This window comes from Dermacentor andersoni, chromosome 8 (assembly GCF_023375885.2).
Source record: "Dermacentor andersoni chromosome 8, qqDerAnde1_hic_scaffold, whole genome shotgun sequence".
Classification (NCBI taxonomy): domain Eukaryota; kingdom Metazoa; phylum Arthropoda; class Arachnida; order Ixodida; family Ixodidae; genus Dermacentor; species Dermacentor andersoni.
Window position 1 is genome coordinate 108,924,878 of NC_092821.1, and position 14,973 is coordinate 108,939,850.

A 14,973-nucleotide genomic window follows, 5' to 3' on the forward strand; every position below is an offset into this window, starting at 1 on the left:
TAACCTGTGGAAAGGCAGGCTAGAGCAAATACGCAAGGCAAGCAGAATGCCACATTTGCCAAGAGGGGATTACAATATTGTGATCAGACCGCGTGGAAGACTCAAAATATCTGAGCACGGTATAGTTCACCTCACAGCGGCGGTACAAGATGCGGCAGGCATTCCTCGAAACGAAAGAGAGGAGGACATTGTCTGCCCCAATAATTTTCAAAATATCCTGATCGTCAGTACATCGGATCAAGAGCGCGCAAACAAATATCAGGAAGTAGCATGTATCAAGATTCAAGATATGGTTTACGAGACCAATGCTTACGAGACAGCACCTGACATGACGGTCAAAGGAGTCATCGGAGGAATGCCACTCGACGAGGGCCCAAGAGACATCCCAGCAGCGGTGGTTACGAGCAAAAACCCAACGGCAATAGCAGCAAAGAGACTCAGTAATACTACCAAAGTGATTGTGCTCTTTGAAGGACACAAAGTGCCCACGTACGTCCGATTCAGGGCAGCGCTACTCCCTTGCTCCCTGTACAGGAAACAAGTGGATTTCTGTCACCAATGCAGCAGACTTGGACACAGAAGAGATGTATGTCCCAACCCCGACAACAAGATTTCTGCGGAATGTGGAACACCAAACCCAGATAAAGACCATAGGTGCCAACCTAAATGTCAGTTATGCGGCGAGGACCATCCGACCGCAGACAAGACGGGCAAAGCCAAATTCGAGAAGCTCTTCATCGTTAAACAGAGACAATGGCACATACTGCAACGAGAACGACAAGAAGAACATGAAGACGCTACTTCGAGAGAAGACAGGGCAGAGCCTCGTGGAACGCCTGGCCTCCCAAACGCCAGGGAATGACGCTCCAGATCGAGAACAAGGTCTCCATCCACTATCAGCTCCTTATCCCGGTCCGGCTCCAGGACACCGGGGACACGACCCGGATCCTGATCCAGGTCCAGAACTAGGCCATCCTCTTCAGCAAACCAGACAACCACGGGGAGCTCGGCAGATTTGGTCGATGGTGTGCGCCCGGAGGCTGGCGGGGGGACTGCCATTAATAACGCGATAAAGCTACTAAAACACGAGAACGCGCAGTTGAGGATTTTACTAGCACGTATGAGCGACGAAATAAAAATTCTCAAGGAACGAAAAAAACCAATTAAATCATGTAACTCCGGCTCCACACGCGAGCACGAAAGAGCCATCTGAAAACCCTGACAATAAGACCGACGAAGGGGATAACCCCCCTCCACTCAAACGCAAGGCCCAAACCAGAAGTGTTAAACAAGATAGCAGTGGTAGATAAAGCATTAGCCGATATTCAAAAGAACCTAGTAGAGATACACAAATCAAATGAAAAACGGGACGAAATGATGTATCAAATGGCTAAAGCAATAGCAGCAATTATGAGTAGATTAGACATCCTAGAGGCAAACCAGACACCAGGTAATGGACTCCCCTCTGTATCATCAGAAGCACCACAATCCTTACCCACTTCACAACCACATAATTCTATAAGATCAGCTTCTCTACAACCTCCCGTCTCCCTCCCATGGTCGCACCCGAAATGAGGCGCGCTAAAGAAGGGTTCGGGATATGAAAAAGTAATTGTAGAAGCTACGAATTTTAGACGTTTTGCAGCAGTATTTAAAAGACAAGGATACACCGGACGTCATAATTCTGCAGGAAACGCACGGGATTGCAAAGCTAGCAGGATACAGATCTTTTGGCTATGCCGAAGGGGAGACCAGGGCATTAACCACGCTGGTAAAAAGAAACATAACTTGCGTGCAACACAAGACAGGCATAACGCACATTGACATTATTCTATTGGAGCTCATCCCACAAATAAAGACAGGACGTAGCTTATTGATTCTCAACATTTATAGCAACCCCACGCTAAATAAACACAAATTCAAGAACCTATTCCGGAAAACACTCAGACATGCTGGAGAAAATCTGGTAGTTATAGGTGGAGACTTTAAAGCCCCACACACCACGTGGGGATATTTATATATCAGAGCAAAAGGAAGGGACTTATCGAATGACTCGCAAGAATTAGGCCTCACGCTCGTCAGAGACCCCGCCACTCCAATTAGAGTAGGCACGGTGCTCAACAGGGACATAACCCCAGGCCTAACCTTTACCAAGAATATTGAAACCGCGACGGGACACAACACACTGGAAGGTTTGGGTAGCGACTACTGCATATCGCAGTTCCACGTCAGAGAAGGGCCGAATAGACTCAATGAACGACAGATCGAATTAGTAGACTGGGAACTATTTCCTAGAACGCGAGAGTCGACACAGCAACGATCAATCGCAGACATAGAACAATGGAGCAAGGAGCTCAGCGACGACGTCAAAGCTGCCACAAAAATAGCACCACCTGAATCTAACTTGCAGAAACGCGACAGCAGACTTCTCCACATGGGGGAAGCTAAGCAGTCGCTTCAGGATAGACTTAGCGGTCAGAAGCATAACAGAAAAATAAGAAAGCGCATAGCACTCCGAAAGAAAAAAATAGAAGAACATGCTAAGCAATTGACCAAACAACAATGGGACGAGATATCTAATTCCATGGACGGACAATTAAGCACTGGCAAAACCTCACACATGCTCTGGTTTCTGCTTGACCATGAGAATAACAAGAAAGATCACATGCAAGCCATTAATAAGGTAATGCAAGCATACGACGGCACAGAATAGGAATTTATTAATGAATTAGAGCATAAGTACTTAACAGAGGGACCCCCTTCCAGCTATCCTAGCTACAACGGGAACACAAACGCAAAATTCGACGAGGAACTCACGGAAGCAGAAATCTGCGCGTCCCTACAACAGTTAAACACCAAATCAGCCCCAGGCCCGAACGGTATAACCAACAAGACTCTCAGGAACCTCGATGATGAATCAATCACCAAACTAACAGAATACATAAACGAGTGTTGGGTAAAGGAATAAGTGCCAGCTCAATGGAAGAAAGCGACGATAACTCTCATTCCAAAACCTGGCAAAACGCTTGAGATCAACAACCTCAGACCAATCTCCCTAACATCCTGCGTCGGAAAATTAATGGAACATGTAATTTTAAACAGAATAGATAACTTCTTAGAGGATAATAACTTATACCCAGATACAATGATAGGATTTCGCAAGAACCTTTCGACACAAGATTCCATGCTTCAACTTAAGTATCAGATAATCGATTAAAAAACGCGCTCTACAAGGACCATCTTGGGCCTTGATCTTCAAAAGGTTTTAGATAATGCCAACCAGGCAACTATGCTGGAAAACATCGAACGAATAGGACTAGGGCAACGGACGTATAACTACATCAAGAGCTTCATATCAGATAGGAAAGCAGCCAACTCCGTCGGAGGGCTCATGTCGCCCGAGATCGACATTAGGGGGGGGGGGGGGGGGGTAGGCACGCCGCAAGGCGCTGTCATCTCGCTGATGCTGTTTAATCTCAGCTTGATGGGACTCCACGAAAAATTAAATCACATAGAGTCCCTGAATCACACAATATACGCAGACGATATTACTATCTGGACCTGTGATGGCAGCGATGTATCAATAGAATGACGACTCCAGACTGCAATTAATACAGTAGAGGAACACCTCATAGGAACAGGTCTCTCATTCTCTGCAGAGAAATCGGAACTTCCCTTGCACCGCCCCACACTTAAGGGCAGGCCTCCCAAAGGATACGAAAGAAACAAGGCTCATGAGGAAATCAAGCTACACATCAAGAACGGACGGAATATCCCGATAGTCAACCAGCTGAAGGTGCTGGGTCTAGTAATCGAAAACAAAGGCACAAATGGGAAAACCAGAAAGTTAGACACAAAGGTAACAAACGCCCTGAGATTAATCAAACGTATTACTAACAAGCACCAGGGTATGAAGGAAGAAAGTATCATACGGCTGATACAATCATTCGTAATCAGTCAGATTACATAGATAGCAGACTTCCACAATTGGTTTGCAGCTGAAAGGACTAAAATTAATAACCTGATAAATGAGGTATACAAACTAGCACTAGGGATTCCCATCAGTACGAGCACGGATCTCTTGTTAAAGTTAGGACTCCACAACACACTGCACGAACTCATAGAAGCACAACAAACATCTCATGCAGAACGACTCACCAAAACCAAAACGGGACGGCATATACCAAGCAAACAAGAAATGAATTACCACCGTCTATACGGGGAAAAGAGGACGATAACGAGGGAAATTCGTGACAAACTCCTAGTACCAAATATACCCAAGAACATGCACCCAGTACAACGACGGCAGACGCAAGAGTAGAGCAGGCAAAATGATCCGAAGCTTTGGGTGAGACGTCTGAGGAGCCTTCGTAAACGCGGCAGAATACCCACACAGAAATAGCTACGTAGCAGTAATCGTAACCCCTTACAAGCGTATCAGTTAATACCAAACATTCCGAGACAGCAGAGGAGGTAGCCATTGCACTAGCATTGGTCTCAACGAATGCTCAGTACATCATTAGCGATTCTCAAGCGGCCATTAGAAATTACGCAAAAGGTAGGATCCCTCCTGAGGCATGGCACATCATCAGAGTCAATCAAGCAAAATTGTCCAACGCAGAGAAGAACGGCACGGAAATCGATGGGAGTCGAACCCATGACCATTAGTGGAAGTTGAAGCCTCGACCTTTGGTGTTAACTAAAACCAAGGTAATTAAGGCCCAGGTAGTTATGACGGAGTTAATTTGGGCACTCGAACCCGCTGCCTCTCGTGGGAGAAAAAGAAGTAATAGGAAGTAACAACGCGTTCGAATGCTATTGTCGAGTAATTTAATTAATGTCTCGCGAGTGCGCAAGCTTTCTCCTTCATCTTAATTATCCTTCATCTTAATTCATCTTAGTCATCTTAATTAAAGTGGCTGTCAACCTTCCTTATATCTGCCTGCATAGTGCCTCATTCAGACCCCACATCATCCGTACTTTCCCGGTCGACTTCTACGATACTACGTTTTTTGTAAAGCACTTGCTTTGAAACCTCTGCGTTCAAAGGTCCTGTTGAGGCATTAGCGCTACTGACACCCATATCTTTCTCATATCATCCCCTCATCGCATGTCTTTGATGACTAGCGCACATCTCGCACCTCACGTCTCATTATCGTAGTTTATTGCTTATAAATCTTATGCACTTTGCATGTTCTGAGGCCTCTCTACAGCCACGTGACATCTAGCCTTCCAAATTCACAATTTCACGCACCGCTGACAGTTAATTACCGTCGCCTTGGCGCTCATTGGCCGCACCTGGCCCTGGCACCAACAGCATTCAGTAATCATCATCACTTCCCGGTCAACTCCCTGTCGACCTACGTGGCTCTGTTACGCCCACGAAAAGCGCTTATTCAGATGCCACGCTGAGGTAGCAGTGACCGTCTTGATAAGCTAAGTGTCTATCGAGATAGGATAGGAGAGCGTATTCATCTACGGTGGTGCGTACCCACTGTAGGGGATTGTCCAAGATTTGGATGGAATTAGGAAGATGACGCTAGTACAAAATTTTTTTAAGGGTGTCAGGTGTAAATGGATAAAAATAATATTTAAGTGATTTAAGAGAATAGCCTTGAAACAACTATGAATTCCTGCACGGCTGAGCTAGCATCCCTGCGGTAGTTTCCAAGAGAGGAGGCTCCTAGAAAAAGAATACTTAGAAGAAAAACTTTAAACCGATTTGCCTGAACGTTTGCTCTAAAATGTTTCCCTTTAAAGACGAAAAATGGCGGCAGAATAAGAAGAAATTATCTGTGGTCTCATCTACTGCACAGAATGGGTACAAAGGGGAGAGTGCCAGACCAGTCCTGTGATTATAAAAGTTTAATACTGGTATTCGACAGCGTAATTGGGTAAAAATGACCAATTTTTCTCGTGTGAAAGGGATTTTCATGCCAAGGGAATAGAGGGTGTTTTTTTACTAAAATTTGCTATCGCTATGTTCAAGAAGGCTTGAGCAATTGCATATCTCCTGAATCTAGCTGTAGTTAGCTAAGCTGATGGAGGATGGAATGATAACACAGGCCATTGAGGACCGCTCTAGCGAGACTGTCAGTCATTTCATTCATGTACAATACCCTAGAACCAGGCAGCCAAAGTAATCTATTTAAATTTATGTGGTAGGTACTAGAAAATGAAGTGTACGTAAAAGGTTAATACGGCTATTTGTTGTGAGCGACGCACATAAAGAGGAAGAATCTGTTATTATGACTAACGTCGATATTGATGAATTTAGTTTACGTAAGGCTAACCCTACAGCTTGAAATTCAGCCAGAAATACGGATAAGTAGTTCGGAATCCTGACTGGGAAGCACCAGCCTAGAGCAGGAGCGAAAATGCAAATTCCAAATTTTTCTCCACACTGTGAAGCGTCTGTTGCAATGACCGTATCTATAGCTAAATTCAATGGTCTTGTAATAGTCCATTTAATATATTTTGAGAGACGAGTTTTGCACTGTTTCGGCAGATGTCATCATAGATGATTTGTAGACTCCCTCGCACATCACAAAAAGGTGGCACCTCCCAAATACGTATATTTAAGGGACTAATCAATGTTTGGGCAAGGACAACCTGTGGTATATAAAACTGGGGCCAACGTACTCCAAAGAATAATGCAGGCTAGGAAATGAATATGTATGTACACATTTAGGAATGCTTGCACCGTCAGTAAACTAAATCTGCACAATATAATGAGCAACCTGACTTCTTGATGCAATAGGTTAGCAGCAACAAAATTCGGTAATCCGCAGCACAAACTCAGCGGTTCCCGATCAAGCAGAACAAGGGGGCGTCATATATAAGCTCACGCCCCAAAAAATAGTGCACATCGAAATTCTAAACGGAGCCACAGGTACATTTCATATATCATTACTAGTGGATGTCTCCGCACCCCGACCGACTGTTGCGTAGCTTGCGTAGCATGCCAACTGCTTTCCCTCCTTTTTTAACTGTGTGGTCAATATGGCCAAGCCAACCGAGGGAACCGTCATAGACTACACCTAAGTATTTCACCGACTCAACTTGAGGTATTGGGGGCGAGATCCACCACTGGAAAAGCTGGTGCCACCATCGGCGTGACGTGGCGTGAGGGATCACGTGGACACAGCGGCCGCGTCGGCTGCTTCGCCAATGCCGAAGCGAGCTGGAAACGAAAGTTTAAAGTCCCACCTGCGCTGCGGTTATGATTAAGCGGGGAGGTCTTCCCGCATCGGGTGTATGCTTGACAACATCTTAAAGCACTATAATATGTAGTGGCTGCCTTTGGAGGCATGCAGCATGGTAGGCTATATACTGCTCGGTGCCGCAGTGCCGGACGTACGCAACGGAGCCCGGTGTCAACCTTATTCACACGTACCCGCAGGACAAGAAGCTAGCTACCTGAAGCTTGGATTGCGAAACTTAGAACCGGCAGACAGCCATCGACTACAACTCGGGTGGGCAGCAAGCACTTCCACGAGGAAGATTTCTGCTACGGCGTCGAGGCTGCGATGTTCGATGAGTAACAGGAAACGCACCCTGAGACGCTAGCCCGCGCGCGCCGCGTGGCTGATCTCATGACAGTTAGGTCTATGAACTTGTTCATGTTCATACTAGATACTGGAAAGTTCATTGGAATATAGAGGGAGTGGTAAGAAGCACATTAAAAAAGGCGTGACTCATGGTTGTGTTAGCACCAAACAATGAATGTACTTGATTTTAAAGAAAAAGCAGCTGGCTGTTGCTCGCTGAGAAGACTGATAAGCATACAGTGCGATGGAGCTTGAGAAATGATGATATTGAAAAGTCCAAGAATTCAGAAGAAAGGAAAAGAAAAAAGAAAGATTGAATCGTCCCGACGGCATATCAAAAGTCGCTGTAGGCGCCGAAGTCTCTACGACCGATTTATCTTTCGACAGTTCTGATAGCACCCACGTAACAATGGTTGCTAGTGTACTCTCAAATGCTCATATTCTGCGGCCTAAAGTTCACGGCACGTGGCGAACACACGCCCGCAGCGAATCGGAAACATTGTGCGTGGACGTGAATGCAGACGCGCACTCGGTCGCTGCGAACCCATGCGATCGCTGCATTGAGATGTCCTTCTGTTACGCTCCGTATGGTTACACGGACAGCCGACTGTTTTCTCTCAGCGTTTGCCTACCTTTCACGCAAGAAACCGGTTCGGGAGACCCCATCGCGGCAACCGCGCGCAGGGGCGTTCGCTGAACGCATTCGGTAAAGAGATTGCGTCTGTAATTCGATTCAGTGGTTTCAGTTTACACAAGGTTATTATTTCGACAGTAGAAAAGTTCCTTGTTTAGACAGACAGACAGAAAGACAAGAAACTTTAATTGGTCCTAAAGGACTACGTTGTCGTAGTCGCGGGCCGCACCCGCGCCGTGGGCGGAAGACCGTGATCTTCAGTCCTGTTGCAGGCCCTTTGGACAGACCGAAGCTGGACTTGAAGGTCGTCGCTCTTGACGGCTTCATCCCAGTCTTCTTGCCTGTTGAAAGGCGAGTGGCGCAACGCAGAACATTGCCACAGCATGTGGTTCAAGGTAGACCGTTCCTCGCCGCAGTCTGGGCAGCGGGGATCCACACCCGGAGTGTAGTGACTCAGCCTTGAGCGAGACGGAAAGGAGCCCGTCTGCAGCATTCTCAGCATCGAGGCCTGGGGTCTGCCTAGTTTCGGGTGAGGAGCCGGAAACTGCCTGCGTCCCAGCTGGTAGCGAGCAGTTATCCCGTGGAAAGTAAGCAGCGGGTCCGTGGTTCGGTCGATCCCCTGCGAAGCCGGGCCCCTCGGACCGGCGCGGTTGATGAGACCTCGCGCCTGGTCGTGGGCCAGCTCATTCGGGTTGATCGAGCCGGGGGAGAGGTTCCGGCCCATGTGAGCCGGGAACCAAGTGATGACGTGACGGCCCGTGTTTCGACAGTACTTACAGAAATGTCCAAGAGGGCTCCCGCGTGACGTCATTATTGTGCGCCGCAAGCCAAACCTATGACAAGCGCGCCGCGTGATCCCTCATACAACGCGAGAGAGGCGCTTCCGACGCATCCATAAGTCCTCGCCCCAAATAGTCTCAAAATGTCAGGATAGCGATATGTTAACGGGTTATTCAGCTAGCCAATCAAACGTCATCCTCCTGTTCTCCAACCATCTTGCGCGCCCCACTTCTTGTTGTGGCGTGCACCCAAAATACACATAAAATCATCCCTGTACATATATATATATATATATATATATATTGAAGATAAACGCTCAAGGATAGCACAATGCACTCCCAGCTAACTTTACATTTTTGCTTGCTGTTCTAAGCGCCACAAACATCACAGAAATGAATTCACCGGACGATTCATTTTTTTCCGCGCGTCAAATGTAGCAGCTCTCTCCCGAAGTAACCCTTTCTTTTCAATCTGTACCGCTGCATCAACTCACGTCATCGCACCTGCGATGACGTGTATCGCAATTACAGGGGCCACGAAAGCTTTTTAAATCGCGCTAAGCCATTTCTCTTCGTCCTTCTTTGTTTCTGATTTTTTCTTAGCTACACCGCTAGACGTTGCGCCAAGGGCACGCGCGTTCGTTAACAAAGGGCGCGACAGCTTTCCGGTGACGTCAGCGACCTGCAAGGAAATTTGGACAGCGCGAATCTCTGGCAGGCGCAGTGCCAAAAGAAGTTGCGACCGCAAGAAACGTGCCTCTGGCGGCCCAGTGATCAGCAACACCGGAAAAGTTAGCAAGAAGTTTCCGAAACAGGCCGCTTCCGCGCGGGCCTTTTTAACGACGCGATCTCGTTATCCAGCATTGGGACGATATGTTAATGATCCCACGACGTCAGTCTGCGTGCATATGCTGATGGCGTATTTAATAATCGACCGCAGCGCAGAAGCGGACGAGATTGGCATAACTGGGACAGGCACAACGGCTTTTGCGTCTGATGGAAAATTGTGTAATGGTGCCAATTTAGAAAAAAAAAATTGGCAAAGTCAGTTAAGACCACTTACGGTGTGGTAATGCAAAAACATTAGACTCCCTTTCACGAAATGTTGTAGGTTGATCTTTTCGAAATACATTTGAGTTCTTTCGCTGAGACAGAAATTCACGAAAGCAGGAAGCTCGCTGAGAAATGTGACGTCAATGCGAGCATTTTTCAGGTGTGTATACTCCTTGCGCCTTCGGCAATTTTCGGTACCGTCGATGGGACACGCCGAAGACGCTGAGGGATCGTCCTAATTGTTCGCCGGCGAAATGTCCCTGATCGAGATTGAAACAATAAAACGGCATGTTATGCCTTGCATATAAGCGGGTTGTGTTTCGTAATTAAGAGAATAATTATTACTTGTGCCAGCACCGCTGCTATTGTTATTATTATCAGCAGCCTTTTCTGTGTACTCTGCAGGAAGAAGACCCGATGCCAATTTACCGAAAATATCCCTATGGAATGAAATCTCGAGCGTCTGTTTTCGAGCGTCCATTCCGAAAAAGTATGATCGTAAATTTCATCTGTGCTTAGACAACGGTCTGGGCGCCAAATTTTGAAGCTTCTTACTGAGTCTCGCGAATCACTTATTCTAAAGTTACGCACTTTTTGTGCCTCGTGTTTTCCTAGGCTCTGTCCGTACCCCGCTGGGTCTGAAAGTAGCCTGCAGTTAATCAAACGCATCACAAGTGCTGAGCATTTAGGCGTGCTACACGAAAGAGACGGTAGACTTCACTACAATCAAAAATAATTTATTACGAAAAAGAAGGGGCCTGCGGTAACCACCATGGCAGAAGGAGGCACGACATCTCGGACGTTTCGGAAATTACAAACACTCAAAGGCTGTGAAAATAAATCTTGCAATCCGCTATGTTCGCATCGCAATGCACACCCGCCCAACTGGGCTCGGACAACTGTGAACCGAAGCACATGCAGATAACCTCCGGATATGTTGGTCAATACGGCCTTTCTTAGAGCCGACTGACAAAGGAAAAAAAAACAATGTAAGTCTTCGTCAAATTTCAGTTTATACGAATGAAATGCTGTGCGTCTCCAATAACACCCATTTTCATTATAATCGGCTACAAAGTTACTAATCAGTTTACAACCCATTAGGACAAACTGCATGAATCACAATACAAACAGTTACTGAGAGCAAATACAATAAATCAGATAAATGAAAACGTAACAACTAAAAAAAACGAAAACAATTTACGAAAGAAAACGCAACAGCATGCAACAGCGTAAGCAATGATGGCTCGACAAAATGCTCTGCAAGAAGCTGCTAGTCGCTGTAACCTAACCTAGTCGAACATTCTAGAGCGGCAGATAAGCACATTGCGACTTGACAGCAGGTATAACAGGCGTGAGCAATGCTGTTCGAAAGACTGTGAGACCACTTAGTGTGACAGTGCTAAAAAGCGCATTCAATTCGTTTATGGACAGGAGTATAGAAAAAAATGTTCCTATTGTTTTAGTTAAGTCGAATTAGCGATGAAGACGTGGAAAGACGAGAATTATGATGCACGACAGTAGAAAACGTGAGAGAGCAACACACAGCAAGACTTTCTTGCGTTCCCAAGACTGACCAGGCTGTGGCACTGTAGAGAAAGCCCTGGCCTCTTCCTGGCAGGGACGGCGGTACAGGTCAGGACAATTTCCAGGTCACGCGATTGCGTATGCTGCTTAAGCGTACGGAAGCTCTTCTCACTTGCAATCTTCGCAAAACCTACCGTATTTCTGTCTTCTGACGACGGAATACCATAGGTACTATATTTGCACCTTGCACTGTATCTTTTTGTGATCTTCTTTTTTTCGTTCAGCAGCTTGGCTAACGTTAGATGAGACACCATCTATATACGTACAGATTCGTTTAAGGGCCGCACTTCTTTTTCTTACAATTTTGACGAGGTGCGGCCTTTATTTACAAGGGGGCCGAACATTTTGGTCAATATGGTGCTTCCGCGACTGGCACTAGAGTATGCCCCAGGTCTTCGAATGCACCACTGCATCAGAGGTCGTAGCGCAGCTCTCGCTTTCTAGTATGGGCGCGCAGTATTTCGGAGCGCGCGAAAAATTCACCCGTGCGGGGGCGCCGCATCGAAACACCAAACGCAATTGCTTCGCCGATGAAAATTTTATTTTTATTGATTTAAAATTTGGTGCAGCCAAGTTGGGGGTGCGGCCCTTACACGAGTTTCTAAGGCATATCGCGGTGATCGCTTTGATCGCCGATGTCAGAGAATTGGCTATGGCCGATTTTTTCAATTTTTCTTTATTATTCACTGGCCCTATCCGGAGCGCCTTCCCCTATCCCCAGCAAAAATGGAGCTGATCCCTTCACACAGGAACCAGGTTGGTGCATCGCAGCATTCAGTACCCACAATCCTGTGAACAAGGTGTTCGTACCCCCCCCCCCCCCCCCATTACAGCATAACTCCTCTCCAGCATTAATAGTGAGTGACTTTTCAGCGTTGCAGTCAGATCTCTTCACAAGAAAACGAGGGAATATTATCGAAGGAAAGTTTGAAAAGCAATTCTTAGTGAAGATAAACAACGTGTTAATGGTTGTGGAGGACTCATTGAAAGAGCCAGGCCAGCTCGCCTTATTTACTGTATTTGTGCAATTTTAACGAATAGGGAGTAAAGTACCGTAAAAGTATTCGAATACATTATACTAATTGCTCGGTTACCTTCACGGGGCAGCAGTTGGTAACTATAATCAATGACATTTTCGTAATAAGTAATTCCAATTTATTCGGTAACAATCCTTCTTACTGTAACGTGTACACGTCTGCCGGGAACACACCCCCGAAGTCCAGACGTGTGTTGTCTGGTCCGGTACGTCAAGTGCAGTTTCTTTCGCGCACTCGGAAACACTTGAGAGACGGCCGTGATGGCTTATTCGGTTTAAACTTCAAAAAGCCCTTCGCGTCCGTTCACTGCAACTCGAACCAACTTGACAGCCTCTGTGCTCCGGTTTGTTGACATGGGGAACTGATCTACGGACGTTGACGTTGAGTTTCCTTTCACAAACAACGTCGAAGTGTCCTTTCGGTTTGAAAATGCCGCATTTCGCTTGACGAGCTGGACAGTCACGTCACGGATGCGGTTAACGACCGCAGTATTGTCGACTTGTCTTTCCCGGACGTGACACGTGGTTCTTTAGCTGGAGGCTTACTACTCCCCCAATTTTTGTATATGTGCGTGGCCGGGGTTGCTCACGCTGGTTGAACTTGGCTGCTCTGACTGCGAAGCGCTGTCTTTCGTGTCACACGGATCAGAATGTCCGCTGGCCCCTTTGTAATAAATACCGCAGCCCCCGCCATAATAACGTATTGACAAGTTCAAGGTGGTGCAACGGCATCTTCCAGCGTACGTTTTGTGATACAGCCCAGCTTGTCTGTTAACGCGGAAGCTCTGAGGTCGACGACAAAACGATCGGGCCAAACGGTTCTCAGTCTTTAGATTCATAATTGCAAATCTTTACAATTTCACGCACTGCCGCAACGAAGCTGTCCACTGCTTGCTGCGCTTCTTGCGTTGGGTGGGAAAACTCGGCACTTTCGTGAAATTCGTTGTGCATGTGAACGAAGTATGTCTTGAACTTTTCTTCGCGACATCAAAGCGTGCTCATTCTGATGCTTCTAGGTCTAGCCCGCGCCAAGGATGAGCCTATAGCTTCTTGTGAGCTCATAGTATAGAGGAAAGTTCTGGCTCTTACATCGTCAGTATAGCTTAGTGAAACCAGAAAGCGAAGCTCTACGTAAGCCTCAAGCTGAAGAATCCATTGCGACTATTTGTTGGGACTCTCGAAGTCGAGCCACGCACGGAGTGATGACAGGCTCCTCCTGTCGGTCGGGAGAGTCAGTTTTCCCGCCACATTGTTTCGTCCATCTCGTCTGTCAGCCATTCTTGAATCTCAGTGACACGGGGCCTTGGCAGAGGCAAGCTCGTGCAACCGATTTCACCCTTGAGTAGTGTCCGCATACTATGTACAAGCACACGCGATGTGATTTCTTGAACAAGCGTTGACATGCGGTTTACGGGCATCGCACTTCCTGACACCCTTACGAGCTGTACCGCCTAAGTGGTGGTACAGCTCTGGCGCATTGGTGGAGTGAGACAAACACAACAGAACCCGCTCGTAACCAACCACCGAAATGCTTTTCTTTCTTTTTCGTTACAACGCGCACGCCATGACCTTGGGGCGTGTATGGACAGCGCGCCACCAATCCTACTACGCGCGAACTGTAGTCCGCGGGTGCGATCGCTTGGATAGCTTCAGGCCCCGCGCCATGGTGCCAAACCCTCCAAGACACACATATAGCAATAATTATTATAAATAGGGTTGTGCTAATTTTCAAAACTTAGAATACGAATCAAACAGTCTTTGCTGCATAATTCGATAACTAAATTTGAAATTCTCAATATCTCTTCTTTTTTCTCTTGGAATATAAAAGTTACGAACACTTACTTACCTGGCTCTAAGGGGGATGATCGAAGCAAATAATGACTGTTCGAAACGACTCTGCTATACTACCACCAGTGTAATTACTATATAAATATAAAAAAATGAACTCACTAATTTAAGGTGATGCTTTCTTTTACGCGTCCCTGCACCCATCCCCTATAGCTAATCTCTCTAAAACCGTTATTTCTTTTAGTTTCCTGTGGTGGTTGAGTGCACTTATTAATGTGAATTATATGGTTGACACTTAAGGCAAATTTCCGTCGTCGTCGGCGTTGGCGTCGGCGTCGCCGTGAGGTTCGGTATCAAGTTGAACTGCAATAAGGTGGCAACTCTTCGCCGTTGTTGTAGGTGCGATGGAAAGCTTGCGCGGGTGAGCAGAGAAGGAAGGCAGTGTAATGCGACGGCGTCTGTTCCCGCGCGCGCGCGCGAGAGAGAGAGAGAGAGAGAGAGAGAGAGAGCGAAAGGGAAAGCGCGAAGAGTGTGCGCCGTCTTCTCGCG